General features: G+C 45.7%; 1 protein-coding gene across 4 annotated transcripts in view; it reads right to left on the bottom strand.

Annotated features, from left to right (window-relative positions):
• The window catches only part of ELMO1 (engulfment and cell motility 1), a 910,002-nt gene that overhangs the window by 692,414 nt on the left and 203,270 nt on the right, over positions 1–14,318 (bottom strand). The gene's annotated exons all lie outside the window — the stretch shown is intronic.

A 14,318-nucleotide genomic window follows, 5' to 3' on the forward strand; every position in this document is an offset into this window, starting at 1 on the left:
GGGCACCCTATAAATACGCAATCTCGCTGTTCACAATGACAAGGACTTGCGCAGCACACTGCCCAGCCAGTTACGGTAGCCGATTTCTGCGCTTACTTCCATAAGCTGCAAGCAGAAATAAGTTACTGGGACTTCATGCTCGTAACCACTGTAACCAGTGGCTGCTGCGCTTAAATGAACCTGCCCGTCAAAGTAAATTCACAAATAGAGATGCAGAATTTTCTGGAGGTTATCATGGCTGAAGCCTTTAGCTAAACTTGAAGTTGTAGCCCTATGTCAGTTATTCGCAGCAGCAGATTGTAATGCCACAGACCTGAAAGTCTATTGTCAACAAGTGGACAACAGTCTGAAACGAATAGGAAAACCTTGAGAGTATAAGATTGCATGAATAGGTTTTACAATTGTGATTCCCTCTGCTGCTTTTGTGTGTGAGTTAATGTGTTATTCAGGATACATTATTCAGGATACAGTTTTTGTTTTGGCTGTTCTGAATACCCCTGAAAGCGGAATAGTACTGATTTTCTGTAACTGTGTCACCTGCTGGTTGCAGTGTTCCACAGTGGGTAAAAGTTGGGGGGGGCACGGTGACCAGTGCTCTGTGTGCCATGTGACCTCTGCTTTGGGGCAGCACAGTATCTCAGGCCACACCCCCGTACCCATAAGGCTCTGCCCCAATATGGGCGTTCGCAAAATCCCGACTTTGTCATTGTCAATATTGGGAGGCATTGTATTACGTTTATAATGTCTCACTGATGCATACAATACTGTGAAATGCATTTGTTGCACAAAACGTGCACAAATGGGACATGTCTGTTATATATGCCAGGCGTATACATTAGTGTTGCCAACTGGAATGTATTGCAAGCTACTTTGCACATAGGGGGTAATTCCAAGTTGATCGCAGCAGGAAATTTTTTAGCAGTTGGGCAAAACCATGTGCACTGCAGGGGGGCAGATATAACATGTGCAGAGAGAGTTAGATTTGGGTGTGGTGAGTTCAATCTGCAATCTAAAATGCAGTGTAAACATAAAGCAGCCAGTATTTACCCTGCACAGAAACAAAAATAAGATTTTACTCACCGGTAAATCTATTTCTCGTAGTCCGTAGTGGATGCTGGGACTCCGTAAGGACCATGGGGATTAGCGGCTCCGCAGGAGATTGGGCACAACTAAAGAAAGCTTTAGGACTACCTGGTGTGCACTGGCCCCTCCCACTAAGACCCTCCTCCAGACCTCAGTTAGGATACTGTGCCCGGAAGAGCTGACACAATAAGGAAGGATTTTGAATCCCGGGTAAGACTCATACCAGCCACACCAATCACACCGTATAACTCGTGATACTATACCCAGTTAACAGTATGAAATATAACTGAGCCTCTCAACAGATGGCTCAACAATAACCCTTTAGTTAGGCAATAACTATGAACAAGTATTGCAGACAATCCGCACTTGGGATGGGCGCCCAGCATCCACTACGGACTACGAGAAATAGATTTACCGGTGAGTAAAATCTTATTTTCTCTGACGTCCTAAGTGGATGCTGGGACTCCGTAAGGACCATGGGGATTATACCAAAGCTCCCAAACGGGCGGGAGAGTGCGGATGACTCTGCAGCACCAAATGAGCAAACTCTAGGTCCTCCTCAGCCAGGGTATCAAACTTGTAGACTCTTACAAAAATGTTTTAACCCGACCAAGTAACAGCTCGGCAAAGTTGTAAAGCCGAGACCCATCGGGCAGCCGCCCAAGAAGAGCCCACTTTTCTCATGGAATGGGCTTTTACAGAATTAGGGTGCGGCAGTCCAGCCGCAGAATGTGCAAGTTGAATCGTGCTACAGATCCAGCGAGCAATCGTCTGCTTAGAAGCAGGAGTACCCAGCTTGTTGGGTGCATACAGGAGAAATAGCGAGTCAGTTTTCCTGACTCCAGCTGTCCTGGAAACATATACTTTTCAGGGCCCTGACTACATCCAGTAACTTGGAATCCTCCAAGTCCCAAGTAGCCGCAGGCACCACAATAGGTTGGTTCACATTAAAAAATTATACCACCTTAGGAAGGAATTGGGAACGAGTCCTCAATTCCGCCTTATCCATATAAAATACAGATAAGGGCTTTTGTATGACAAAGCCGCCAATTCTGATACACGCCTGGCCAAGGCCCACAGAATGACCACTTTCCACGTGAGGTATTCTAGCTCCACGGATTTAAGTGGCTCAACCCAATGCGACTTCAGGAAATCCAACACCACGTTGAGATCCCACGGTGCCACTGGAGGCACAAACGGGGGCTGACTATGCAGCACTCCCTTAACAAAAGTCTGAACTTCAGGCAGTGAAGCCAGTTCAATTTTGGAAGAAAATCAATAGAGCCGAAATCTGGACCTTAATGGAACCCAATTTTAGGCCCATAGTCACCTCTGACTGTAGGAAGTGCAGAAATCGACCTAGCTGAAATTTCTCATTTGGGGCCTTCCTGGCCTCACAGTACGCAACATATTTCCGCCATATGCGGTGATAATGGTTTGCGTTCACTTCTTTCCTAGCTTCAAATAGCGTAGGGATATCTTCCTCCGGAATTCCCTTTTCCTTCAGGATCCGGCGTTCAACCGCCATGCTGTCAACGCAGCCGCGGTACGTCTTGGAACAGACAGGCCCCCTGCTGCAGCAGGTCCTGTCTGAGCGGCAGAGGCCATGGGTCCTCTGAGATCATTTCTTGGAGTTCTGGTTACCAAGCTCTTCTTGGCCAACCCGGAACAATGAGTATAGTTCTTACGCCTCTCCTTCTTATTATTCTCATTACCCTGGGTAAGAGAGGAAGAGGAGGGAACACATACACCGACTGGTACACCCACGGTGTTACCAGAGCGTCCACAGCTATCGCCTGAGGGTCCTTGACCTGGCGCAATATCTTTGTAACTTTTAGTTGAGGCGGGACGCCATCATGTCCACCTGTGGCCTTTCCCAACGGTGTACAATCATTTGGAAGACTTCTGGATGAAGTCCCCACTCTCCCGGGTGGAGGTTTCTTAGTTGTCCACTCCGGGAATGAACACTGCTGACAGTGCTAACACATGATTTTCCGCCCATCGGAGAATCCTTGTGGCTTCTGCCATCGCCATCCTGCTTCTTGTGCCGCCCTGTCGGTTTACATGAGCGACCGCCGTGATGTTGTCTGACTGGATCAGCACCGGCCGGTGTTGAAGCAGGGGTCTAGCCTGACTTAGGGCATTGTAAATGGCCCTAAGTTCCAGAATATTTATGTGTAGGCCAGTCTCCTGACTTTTCCATAGCCTTGGAAGTTCCTTCCCTGTGTGACTGCCCCCCAGCCTCGAAGACTGGCATCCGTGGTCACCAGGACCCAGTCCTGTATGCCGAATCCGCGGCCCCCTAGAAGATGAGCACTCTGCAGCCACCACAACAGCGACACCCTGACCCTTGGAGACAGGGTTATCCGCCGATGCATCTGAAGATGCGACCCGGACCACATGTCCAACAGATCCCACTGGAAAATCCTTGCATGGGACCTGGCGAATGGAATTTCTTCGTAAGAAGCTACCATCTTTCCCAGGGCTCGCGTGCATTGATGCACCGACACCTGTATACGTATTAGGAGGTCTCTGTCTAGAGACAACTCCTCCTTGGACTTCTCCTCCGGGAGAAACCCTTTTTATCCTGTTCTGTGTCCAGAACCATACCCAGGAACAGTAGACGCGTCGTAGGAACCAGCTGCGACTTTGGAATATTTAGAATCCAGCCGTGCTGTTGTAGCACTTCCCGAGATAGTGCTACTCCGACGAACAACTGCTCCCTGGACCTCGCCTTTTTAAGGAGATCGTCCAAGTACGGGATAATTATTTCGGCCATTACCTTGGTAAATACCTCGGTGCCGGGGACAGACCAACGGCAACGTCTGGAATTGGTAATGACAATCCTGTACCACAATATTGAGGTACTCTTGGTGAAGAGGGTAAATAGGGACATGCAGGTAATCATCCTTGATGTCCAGTGATACCATGAAATTCTCCAGGCTTGCAATAATCGCCCTGAGCGATACCATTTTGAACTTGAACCTTCGTATATAAGTGTTCAAGGCTTTCAATTTTAGAATGGGTCTCACCGAACCGTCTGGTTTCGGTACCACAACATTTTGGAATAGTAACCCCGGCCTTGTTGAAGGAGGGGTACCTTGCTTTCACCTGCTGGAAGTACAGCTTGTGAATTGCCGCCAGTACTTCCTGGGAACTGGCTGCTGGTGCAGCTTTTTTCCTTCTTCCCTTGTCTCTGTGCAGAAAGGAAGCGCCTTTGACCCGCTTGCTTTTCTGAAGCCGAAAGGACTGTACCTGAAAATACGGTGCTTTCTTAGGCTGTGAGGAAACCTGAGGTAAATTTTTTTCTTCCCAGCTGTTGCTGTGGATACGAGGTCCCAGAGACCATCCCCAAACAATTCCTCACCCTTATAAGGCAGAATCTCCATGTGCCTTTTACAGGCAGCATCACCTGTCCACTGCCGGGTTTCTAATACCCTCCTGGCAGAATGGACATTGCATTAATTCTGGATGCCAGCCGGCAAATATCCCTCTGTGCATCCTTTATATATAAGACAACGTCTTAAATATGCTCAATGTTAGCAAAATATTATCCCTGTCTTAGCGTATTAATATTATCTGACAGGGTATCAGACCACGCTGCAGCAGCCCTATTTATACTGAGGCAATTGCAGGTCTCAGTATATAACCTGAGTGTGTAAATACAGACTTCAGGATCGCCTCCTGCTTTTTATCAGCAGGTTCCTTCAAGTTGGCCGTATCCTAAGACGGCAGTGCCACCTTTTGACAAACGTGTGAGCGCCTTATCCACCCTAAGGGATATCTCCCAACGTGACCTATCCTCTGGCGGGAAAGGGTACGCCATCAGTAACTTTTTAGAAATTACCAGTTTCTTATCGGGGGAAACCACGCTTCTTTACACACTTAATTCATTCATCTGATGGGGGAACAAAACACTGGCTGCTTTTTCTCCCCAAAAATAAAACCCCTTTTATGTGGTACTTGGGTTCATGTCAGAAAATGCGTAACACATTTTTCATTGCCGAGATCATGTAACGGATGTTCCTAGTGGATTGTGTATATATGTCTCAACCTCGTCGCCACTGGAGTCAGACTCCGTGTCGACATCTGTGTCTGCCATCTGAGGTAACGGGCGTTTTTTGAGCCCCTGATGGCCTCTGAGACGCCTGGGCAGGTGCGGGCTGAGAAGCCGGCTGTCCCACAGCTGTTACGTTATCCAGCCTTTTATGTAAGGAGTTGACACTGTCGGTTAATACCTTCCACCTATCCATCCACTCTGGTGTCGGCCCCACAGGGGGCGACATCCCATTTATCGGCCTCTGCTCAGCCTCCACGTAACCTTCCTCATCCAACATGTCGACACAGCCGTACCGACACACCGCACACACACAGGGAATGCTCTGACTGAGGACAGGACCCCACAAAGTCCTTTGGGGAGACAGAGAGAGAGTATGCCAGCACACACCAGAGCGCTATATAATGCAGGGATTAACACTATAACTGAGTGATTTTTCCCCAAATAGCTGCTTGTATACATATATTGCGCCTAAATTTAGTGCCCCCCCCTCTCTTTTTAACCCTTTGAGCCTGAAAACTACAGGGGAGAGCCTGGGGAGCTGTCTTCCAGCTGCACTGTGAAGAGAAAATGGTGCCAGTGTGCTGAGGGCGAAGCCCCGCCCCTTTTTCAACTGACTTTCTCCCGCTTTTTCTGGAATACTGGCAGGGGTAATTTTACATCTATATAGCCTCTAGGACTATATATGATTTACATTTGCCAGCCAAGGTGTCATATATTGCCCTCAGGACGCCCCCCCAGTGCCCTGCACCCATCAGTGACCGGAGTGTGAGGTGTACATGAGGAGCAATGGCGCACAGCTGCAGTGCTGTGCGCTACCTTGGTGAAGACCGAAGTCTTCTGCCGCCGATTTTCCGGAACACTTCTTGCTTCTGGCTCTGTAAGGGGGACGGCGGCGCGGCTCCGGGAACGAACACCAAGGTCGGGTCCTGCGGTCGATCCCTCTGGAACTAATGGTGTCCAGTAGCCTAAGAAGCCCAAACTACCACCTGTTAGGTAGGTTCGCTTCTTCTCCCCTTAGTCCCTCGCTGCAGTGAGTCTGTTGCCAGCAGATCTCACTGTAAAATAAAAAACCTAAATATACTTTCTTTCTAGGAGCTCAGGAGAGCCCCTAGTGTGCATCCAGCTCAGCCGGGCGCAAGAATCTTAACTGAGGTCTGGAGGAGGGTCTTAGTGGGAGGGGCCAGTGCACACCAGGTAGTCCTAAAGCTTTCTTTAGTTGTGCCCAGTCTCCTGCGGAGCCACTAATCCCCATGGTCCTTACGGAGTCCCAGCATCCACTTAGGACGTCATAGAAATAACGCACCCAAATCTAACTCTCTCTGCACATGTTATATCAGCCCCCCCCCCTGCAGTGCACATGGTTTTGCCCAACTGCTAAAAAATTTCCTGCTGCGATCATCTTGGAATTACCCCCATAGTTGTAATGCATCTTTTTGGTGAACACATTTTTTTGGCTGCAATTGTGGACAGTGTTGCTTCAGGCCATTAGTTATCTGTTGTATTCTGATTTGTATTGCGGGAAATTACCTGGACACATTTTGAAGGTACAACCTAGCCGCATGCTATACGCACATGCCAAGAACAGTCATTTTTACAGAAAAACTGTACCAAAAATGTCACCATGTAGATAAGACGACTTTTGTGCATTGAGTCTTATAAGATGTTTTAGTATGGCTTAAGTTACAGAAAAAATCCAGGTTTAATTAAACTGAAGGCTAAATATGGCTTTGAATATGGATGATCACTTTCAGCCTTTTAAAACAGATACATCTTGTATTTGGCAACATTTCTAAATGGATCAGGATTACGTTAGCAATCATTTTCCTGTAGGTACTCCCAAATGCCAAATTTTAATTGATAAATAATAACACAGATTGAACTTTTATATCAATTGCTTTATCATCTTTCTGCAGTTTTATTAGATACTAGCTTAACTGCCTGGTATTGCCTGGTTTTCATCTATTTTTTTCTCTGTCTCTCTCTACCTGTCTGTCTCTCCATCTCACTTATTGTCCACCCCCTCCCCACATCTCCTTCTCCCTATCCCAACTTCTATCACAGCTATTACCTTTACCCTGATGCATCACTGAATAAGGTGGGAGGGGGAAGGGTTCACATCGTCATTACCTGCCAACCTGATGACAGTTTTTATCAGCAGATTATTAAGACTTCCGCCCACTAATGTTAATCACCCACTTGCTTCAATATGTCCCAATCTGAGTACCAAGTGGATCAGAACTTGAAGGCAAAAAAGCTTAAGGGTACAGTATAGTTAAATGAGATCAAGGAAAGAAGATGGACCCACATAGCACTGAGGCTTAAAGCATGGCAATGCCAAGCTGAGTATGTGTTAGCTCAAGAGCCAACAGGTGATATACAGTAGTTGTGATTTATGCAGGAGGAAAATGGAATAAAAATAATTCTATGTTTCAGAGAGATGGTCTAGTTTTCCATTCATTTTGTCAACTGTAATTGTACTGTATTTCCATGACTGGTCAGCTTCACAATCCATCGTATCCTATATAATAAAAGGCTAACGCTGCTCCTCACCTCCAGGGGGGATTCAAGTGTTGCTCAGTACGGGCACGCACAGCCGCCAGCGCTGACATTACTGTTATGTTATTCCGTGCAGCTGGCATCTACAGTTAATACGGGAAGTATAAGGAGGAAGATAATACCCTTTCCGGCTGCTCCACCTCCTCCCTCCCACAGCCCTTCTCCGACTGCCTCCAGGGCCCTCCTCCCCCCTGCACCTATCTCCAGTGTGTGGCTAGTTACTATGGGGTGGCCCGTCTTGCTGGTACCTCTTCTGGGCAGTTTGCAGATGGTGGCAAACTCACAAGCGCAGCAGCCACACACATTGCGGTCGCATCCCTGATGGATGCGACCACAATGTGATTGACAGCGGCGGGCGTTTTCGGGGCAGCAAAGTGGCGTTTGGGGGGGCAGGGCCAACAGAGGCAGGGCGGGAAAAAATTTTTTGGGGGGGCTGTGTGATGTCACACGCAGCCGCTCTGAAGACAAAATGGCGGCAGACAGTCTGACCGATGCACCCACAATTAGATTGCGGACGCATCGGAAAGGCAGCCTCACACATGCCTCAGCATGTGCAGATATGAACGCAGATCTGTCTGCATATGTAGCGATCTGCGTTCATCTCTGAATAGCCTCCAGATTGTGTTTAGTTTCCATAATGATGTATAGTATTGTGCGGTTTAGACCTTTGTAATACTTGTAGCTGTCTATAGCAATCAAAACTGTTATGGAAAAAGACATCTAAAAAAGTACCAAGGTGCATGTTCTTGTCTGGGAATGCTGGGTAGGAGGCAGTAGGAGCTGATGCTGTCCACTGAGCATTATGGCAAGAGGATAGCTAATGCAAATTCATTTTACAATGTTAGACCATGATGTAGCGAAACAGATTTTCTTTTAATCCTTTGTTTAATTTTGCTTGTATCATTAACAATCGTGCCATAAGACTGATCACTCACTACTACAACAAGGTCTGCTGAACCTCTACTCATTGTAGTTCCGACACAGACATTACTGTGTGATAGATATTTTAGTAGATTCGAGGAAAAACAAATACAAACATTACTTCACCTATAGATAAAAATTCCCAGCAGGGCACATAGTAGCACATGGGTGTGGTATAGACGTTAGACAGTTAAAAGATAAACAGTCACTATGTCAGCACATATGGTATACAGTCAAAAGGTTGACACTAAAAAGAAAATTATGTTATTTTGTGGGGGGGGTTACATTTTTCCAAATATGTTGAAATTCATCCTGTCGCGGCTCGCATCACTTGCCACGCTGCGGGCTCAGTGGCTCGGTCCGCTTTGCTCGCCACAAGGTGGTGTGCTGGCATTAGGTGATCTTGATGTCTACTCTATTCTCGGGGGTGGTCTTCAGTTTGCCGGCTGTTGGGATCCCGGCGCACAGTATACCGGTGCCAGAATCCCGACACCCGGCATACCGACACCTTTTCTCCCTCTTGGGGGTCCACAACCTCCCTGGATGGAGAATAGATAGCGTAGCGTGCCACAGTGCCCGCAGCGTGGCGAGCACGCAAGGGGCTCATTTGCGCTCGCCCAGCTGTCGTTATGCCGGCGGTCGGGATTCCGGCACCGGTATGCTGGCCACCGGGAGCCCGACCGCCGGCTTACCATACTACACCCATTCTCAGTCCTACCTATACTACAGCAGCAAACTTACACTGACATAAATATTTCAGACGGCATTGCAACAATTGTACATGCCAGTTACTGTTACAGATAGCTTTGTGATAAAAGGTCCTATCAGTGTTGGGGGGAGTGGTGTGTGTCTATTATGTGTCACACTCTATCGCAATGGTTCATATGATGTTCCAGAGACACTTTATCAAAACATCCTACATCTGATATGAGACACTCATATGAGCAACTGTTAGACTCAGACATAATAACGGATTTGAAGATCTGCCAAGCATAATGGTCTGTACAACTACAGCAGGTAGCAATAACTGTAATATACAGTATTTAGCAGATCCTGAAATTCTTTATCAGTATTTACCTTTAACAGCTTGTACATTTAGAGCTACCACGGAAGCTAAAATCCTCGAATATTAACATAAGATACTGTAACTGTATAAATATTCTGTACATGGGTAGTCTTGCTATGTATGGGACCATTATTGGAATTGCTGGAAATTTCAATATATATCATTCATTTCTAGTGCATGGATGGGTTATATTCTAAGGTAGAGGTGAGCAACCACTGGTTCCTTACCCAAGGATAGGTTGTTTAGTTTCCCAGATTGTCAGAACTGTATGCATCTCTTTAATGGGTCCCATCTGACAGTGGTGATGCATGAACAATAGCACACTGTCCATTAAGGGGTTAAGCACCATTATTCTGATGCATATTACCATAGAACACATACTGCTTCCGCTCTATGTAGGTGGCAGTATCAATTTCAATAGCGCCCATAAAGTGTAAATGGACATATACTGTACATGTGTGCTTAACTTCATCATGAAACTGAGACCAAGATTTAACAAGCCTTGGAGATTGCTAAATTGTACGGTGATAAAGTATGAACCAATCAGTCATTTTTCAAACACAGACTATAACATGGCAGTTAGGGGCTGATTGGCTGTTATCACCGTGCAATTTATCACTCTCCCAGGCTTGATAAATCTGGGTCTAATTTTGAACAGCAATCGAAAAACTGGGAGAAGTATGAAAATTAAAGGTAAACAGGATTATTTCAAAATTTGGAGTCAAGTTTATGGAAAGCACAAATACATCCAATTGTTACTACCAGTGTTTCTTTCATTCACTTAAAAGTTTTGGTGTTCACTATTTTTATGTTTTTTTTGTTGCAAACATGCCAGCAGAGTCAAAGCCTGCTACAGGATAGATAATCATAAGTAGCATCAGTCAAGCTGCAGTGTTTTGAAGACAGTGAAAGTGGGATGCCTCTTCGCAGCTTTTTTCATCTGGACACGGATAAGAAACAGTGAGCTGTGCTGTACACATGCTGTAATAAAAGACCACAACAATCAAGACACACAGGGGGGTATCCAATTAGAGGTGAAAAAACATGGAGGTTTTTTGCACTTTTTTCTGATGTTTCACCGATAAATTATTTTTTTTTGGATCACCTGTAGTAAAAAAAAACAAAAAAAAACAGCTTTCCTCCCGAAAAAACACATAGGTTAAGTGAAACCTGTGTGTTTTCGGAAGAAACCGTCCCATTTTCGAATGAAAACGGCTGTTTCTGGGGATTTGGTTTCACTTGCCTGTGGCAGGTGACACAATGTCCCCAGTAAGCCGTGTCTCGCGCAAGCTTATTAGGGCTGATTAGATAGCCCCAAGTGGGACAATTAGCTGCGGTAAATTAAAGCGGCTAATTGGATACCCCCCACAGCATTCGTCTCATGACCTTCCCATCAACATGTGTTCTAGCTCAGTTGCCTTTGGTTTTATAGTTATATAATTTATAAGAAAGGTATGAAACTATTGGGAAATGGAATGTTGATATATGAAAAAGATTAGATCCTTATAATTACAAAAAAAACTCATAACATATAAATCTAAAACATGTCCATTCTGTATAACTTCTAAATAGACTGTAATAACGTAGGCCTAAACTTAATCCCAGGAGCCATAAATCTTTTTCCTGGGACACTAGCTGAGAGAAGTCAGACATCCAACGTTTATTGATCCCCTTGCTGAAAGCCATCCCTTTCTCTTTCTATTTTATATAAATGCACTATGAAGCTGCAGCAGAAGTACTGGCGAGCACTGCACAAATGTCAATTCAGAGGTGACAATGCACATGAACATGATGCCAGATAACAATGTGGCTGGGAGAGCATGTTCCCGATAATCTATTGCATTTGTCAGGATTTGGGTTCTACGCAGGAGACCAAGATATGGAGAGCTCAGGAAAAATAAGAGGAGGGGTGATTTGTTTTTATATTAACGAAGGCTGGTGTATGGATGGGACATTACTCAGCTGGAGTCTCTGCATTACTTGTAAAAATTTTATTGCCAGCAAGAGTTTGCCTTGTTTATTCTGGTTGGGGTGTATATTACTCCCCAGGCTTGTGTAAGTATTACAGCATCTGGCTGCGTCTATCGCTAACTTGGAGAAAAATCAGCCAGACTATCTGCTTATTGTATTGGCACGGCTGGCTCTACCATTAGGAAGCTGCCTAGGGCGCCGGGATCTTGGGTGCGTGTGTGTGTGTGTGTGTGTGTGTGTGTGTGTGTGTGTGTGTGTGTGTGTGTGTGTGTGTGTGTGTGTAGGGGGAAGGGGGGAAGATGGGTTTAGGGATGCCACAAAGTTTGACACAAAATTAAGGATATCTCTGCAAGAAACATCCTTGGTGCATTTAATGCAAGTGGTGGATGCGGAACTTATACTGTAAGTGACATTTTCATCTAAAGGGCTGGGAACTGTGTTTTGGTGGTGGTTAGGAACAGTAGGCTGATGTTTTGCCTAGGGTGCCGATAAACTCTGCACTAGGCCTGTGTATTGGAAGACTTTAACAAGGCAAAGCTCAGCCAGGAACTCAGCCGAGGTATAGGCAGCATGTTATGTGTCCTACAAGGGATGTTAGTGTATTGGATCACTGTTATATTATCTTATAGGATGCCTTTGGGCTTTTCAGATCACTGTCTAGTTCAATTTCTTCCAACTTATAAGCAGAAATTCAGATCTGTTAAGACTGTGGAGAGATGGACTAATGAGGCAAAGTTGGAACTCCAGACATGTTTTGATTGTACTGATTGGAGTGTTTTTGAGGCTGCAGCTGTTGATTTGAATGATTTTACTGATGCTGTATCATCATATATTAGTTTCTGTGAGGATGTATGCCAATAAAAACTTTTCGTACTTTTAACAACGATAAACCTTGGTTTATGGCAAAGATTAGGTGGCTTTGCCATGCCAATGAGGAGGCTTATAGGAGTAGGGCCAGAATCCTGTATAATCAGGCCAGGAACACACTATCTAAGAAGGTTAGGGTGGCAAAATGGTAATAGATATGTTTTCAGCCAATGATCCTATGTCAGTGTGGAGAGGTCTGCAGACTGTTACCAACTATAGGAAGACATCTACCCGCTCTGCTGTGAGCCAGAAACTGACTGACGAGCTGAATGGTTTTTATTGTAGGTTTGAAAAGTTTGATTCCACATAGCTTACCACCTATGACCACACTGTTGAAATAACGGTCCCATCCTGTTATCTTCCTATCTTGTTTTACGGGAATTTCACCTGCATTAAGGATGAGGGAGGAGGAGGCGACTAAACTGTTCAGATGGCTGAGTTCCAGGACAGCTCTTGGACAGGATGTGGTATCGCCATCAAGCCTGAAAATCTGTGAACAGCTGAACCCTGTTTTTGCAAAGATCTTTAACAGAGCTTTAGAATTGTTTGTAGTTCCTTCTTGCCTGAAGTGTTCTACGATCATCCCAGTGCCTAAAAGATAATTGTCTATTATGGGTTTAAATGATTATAGACCGGTTGCACGGACGTCTGTGATCATGAAAACGTTTCAGTGATTAGTGAGGACCCTTCTAAAGGACCTGCAGGGCCCCTTTTGGACCCCACACAGTTTGTTTATTGAGCAAACAGATTAGTGGATGATGCAGTCAACATGGCGCTGCATTACAACCTTCAACATCTTGATTTGCCAGTTGCATATGCGAGGGTCCTGTTTGTGGACTTCAGTTCAGCATTCAATACAATTGTTCCATGTTTGTTTACTCTAAATTAGTCATTTTTTGGAGAGCTAGGAGGCAGCAGGCCAGGCTGGGGAAGTTTTCATCTAGTGTTCAGACAACTAGTATAGGGGCTCCCCAAGGATGTGTTCTTTCCCCTTCCCTTTGCTTTTCTCTGTCACGAACCGGTCTCTTACCTTTGCGGGTTCTGGGGTTCATCCGTTGCTAGTGCGGTTGCTCGCGGTGCTGTGCGCCCGTGTGGGGACGCGGCGTGATCGGTGGCACAGGTAATGCAGAATCTGGGAACTGTGAGTGCGGGGACCAAATGGCCTAAGGCACTGCGATGTGTCTGCTGTATAGGAGGTGGCCATGTTGGAGACCAAATAGGTAATACAGAGCACTTGTGAAAACACCTGTGGGCAAGTGTAAGCCAATCCCGTGCTTGTGCTGCCTTTAAGTAGGCTGGGATTATGTTACTCTGGGCCAGTGCTTTGTTGTATCAACGCTGTGCTCTAGCTCTGAGCTCTCTCCGTGCATTCCTGTGTGATTCCCGTGGTCCAGATATCGCCTCCGTTCCCAGAGGTCCGTCTGCAGCCTTCACTGCTGAAAGATCCACCGGCTCTCCGCTGTGCTGTCAGTTAATTGCTCACCTACTGGAAACAGTTGAATTCCCAGAGTCTTGCATGAGGTTACCTTGTCGGCCTACCATTCAAAGTTTGGAGGATTCCATTTCCCTCAGCTGTTCGTTTGTTCAACTCTGCATTTAACCCATTCATCACCTTGTCATCTACTACAGTTTCACAGTGATCTCCGGAACCCGCAAGTAACCCAATTCAGTACTTTATATTTTCTATGTTGTCATAACAAGGATAATTCTTCACAGTCTCTCAGTTAACTCTCAAAACTCCATTGCAAATCCTTACAGTTATTTCTTCATGTCTGCATTAACCAGTTAAACACA

The sequence above is a fragment of the Pseudophryne corroboree genome, chromosome 5, assembly GCF_028390025.1.
Source record: "Pseudophryne corroboree isolate aPseCor3 chromosome 5, aPseCor3.hap2, whole genome shotgun sequence".
Classification (NCBI taxonomy): Eukaryota; Metazoa; Chordata; class Amphibia; order Anura; family Myobatrachidae; genus Pseudophryne; species Pseudophryne corroboree.